This window comes from Dromiciops gliroides, chromosome 3 (assembly GCF_019393635.1).
Source record: "Dromiciops gliroides isolate mDroGli1 chromosome 3, mDroGli1.pri, whole genome shotgun sequence".
NCBI lineage: Eukaryota > Metazoa > Chordata > Mammalia > Microbiotheria > Microbiotheriidae > Dromiciops > Dromiciops gliroides.
The window spans coordinates 584,959,542-584,962,377 of record NC_057863.1 but is presented as its reverse complement, the minus strand read 5'-3'; the positions used below and the strand labels follow the sequence as shown (position 1 = coordinate 584,962,377).

Genomic DNA, 2,836 nt, shown 5'->3' with positions numbered 1-2,836 from the left:
CTTAATAATAAACTGATATTCTCAGAAGCTCAAACCTTTGTTTCCTTAGTCTTTCACCTATCACACAATCCCTGTTATTATTTAGACTCACCCATCCATAAGTCAACCTGTTTATACATACATTCCATCAAGGGGAAACCCACTTCCATACATAAGTATATTATCGGTACCTACTAGGAGAGTTTTAAAACTATTGTTTTAAATTTTTTTTCATTGATAAAAGGTACTCTGGAATGACAAAAAACAATCTACCCATGCAGGAAAGCACCTTCTCTACAACTTAGAGCATGAGACAGCTGCCTAGGGCACCAAAATGTAGCACAAACCACAGAATTCCCACAGATGATGGGAAATTTGAACTCGTCTTCCCATTTCTGAGGCCAGCACTCTACTGACTATTCTACATCACCTCATCAAGTTTTCAAGTGGACTCATTTTCTGTGGAAGAATGAAGAGTTTCTGAGACTTCTTTGCCCTTTTCATGTCATTCTTTTTTATAGAAAAACCTCAAAACTCTCTCCGGATCTGCTAGGTCTTGACCCCATAGATGAAGTAGATGCATAGATGTTCAGGGCATGTGGTACAGCCACATAAAGATTGGCCAGGAGGATGTGGATGTAATGGGGGATGTTGTGACCAAAACAGTGAGTGAGGAAGGAGAAAAGGGCTGGCATGAAGAAGGCTAAGATGACACAGATATAGGAGCTACAGGTATTGAGTGCTTTGAGTCGAGCATCCCAGGAAGGGAGGCAGAACACAGCTTGGAGTATCCTGGCATAGGAGATGATGATCAGAATCACATCCAGAAATAATATGGAAATATTTCCAAGGCCAAAAAAGATATTGACTCTGATGCTGGCACAGGCCAGTTGAGCCACACCTACATGCTCACAGTAGGTGTGGGGGATGACTCTGTGCCCACAGTAAGGGAGTCGAAGCAGGAGAAATACAATAGGAGCTATCATAAACAAGCTCCTTAGGAAAACCACCAGAGCAATGAAAGCAATGGTTTTGTGACTAAGGATCATGCTGTAGTGGAGAGAATTGCAAATGGAACACAGTGGCCAAAAACCATGGCCAAGAGTACAATACTCTCTATGACTGTGAAAAAATGGATAATGAACACTTGGGTAACATAAATCCCAAAGTCAATAGCCCTCAGGTGAAACTAGAAGATTCCCAGCATCTTGGGGATGGTAGCTGTGGACAAACTCAAGTCAATTCCTGACAACATGGCCAGGAAGTAGAACATGGGCTGGTGGAGGCTTTGTTCAGTCTGAATTGCATATAGGATGGTGATATTTCCCATGAGGGCAACCAAGTATAAGGCACAGAAGGGGAAGCCAAGCCAGATGTGTGTACTTTCCAGCCCTGGGATTCCCAGAAGCAGGAAGAAGGGAGGATGGAACTCTGTGTCATTCAAATACAGCATCTTTATGGGGGCTACCAACAACCATCATCATTTCTGAAGTATCTTCCATCCACCTCCTTCTGGAGTCCTGGAGAAATACAAGAAAAATGTCAAAATCTTCTGTGTACTTTTACTATGCCAGAAAATATGACAAAGGAAGTATCTCCATCTACTGTCTTTCCAAATCCCCTCATTCCCCCGTATTTTTCAGAAATAATTTCTCAAGCGTGGGGTGTCACGTAAATATAGTTATAGACATGGGAATTTAAGTGCTTTATCAATGAGCCAAATATTTGCAGACACACTAGATGTATGGGGAGCCCTGTTCTTGACACTGGGAGGAATGCGAATGGAGTAGAGAATCTATCTATGCTGTTGCGGATAATATCATAGAAAGGTACATACTCTGTCTCTCTCTCTATCTCTCTCTGTCTCTCTGTCTCTCTCTGTCTCTCTCTGTCTCTCTCTGTCTCTCTGTCTCTCTCTATCTCTCTATCTCTCTCTCTCACACACACACACACACACACACACACACACACACACTAATGTAGTGTAAAGAACAATAAGCTATCAGTCAAGAAACCTGGGTTCTACACCTGCTCTTGTCACTGGTTAGCTTTGTGACCTAGGGAAAGTCACTTAAACATTATAAATTGGAGCTTCCCCTGTTATAAAATTATTGGATAAGACTCATTGAACTCTAAAATTTTTTTCAATCCTAATATTTTATGGTTATTTGCATAACAAATTAGAGTAAAGACTCTACAAAGTAAAGTAGGTTTAAGTAGATGAAGCATAATAAAATTAGCTTTGTATAAATTCTTCCCCCAAAAGTACATAAATTGGCAGAGATATATTGGCATGAATGTTGCAAAGAAGAGGCACAGTCTGAGCAAAGGCATAGGGGCAAGCCTTTTTAAGGCATTAGAGGGGAATGGGATAGGTTTTATCATCCAATGAGCAGAGCTTATAACATTGGTCAGGATCAAAGGCTAAAAAGTATGACCCTCACAGTTAAGTGTGGATTTATAAGTAAATTCTATTGAACATTTAAAGACCAACTAATTCCAATATTAAATACAAAATTTAGAATAATAGGCAAAGAAGGGGTCCTACCAAACTCCTTTTATGAAACAAATATGATAATGATACCTAAACTAGGAAGAGTATAAACAAAGAAAAAATTATAAACCAATTTCATTAATGAATATGAATACAAAAATCCTAAATAAAATACTAGCTAAAATTATAATAACATATTATAAAGATTATACATTTTGACCAAACAAGATTTATACCAGAAATGCAGGGATAGCTTAATATAAATTAAACTGTTAACATGCTTAATTATAATCATAATGAAACTCACAAAAATCATACAATTATATCAATAGATGCAGACACTTTTCATAAAGTACAACATTT

At 38.5% G+C, this 2,836-nt stretch overlaps 1 pseudogene; it reads right to left on the bottom strand.

The window, feature by feature from the left end:
* Nucleotides 1–484: 484 nt before the first annotated feature.
* On the bottom strand, nt 485–1,477 carry LOC122749766 (annotated as a pseudogene).
* Between the last annotated feature and the right edge of the window lie 1,359 nt (nt 1,478–2,836).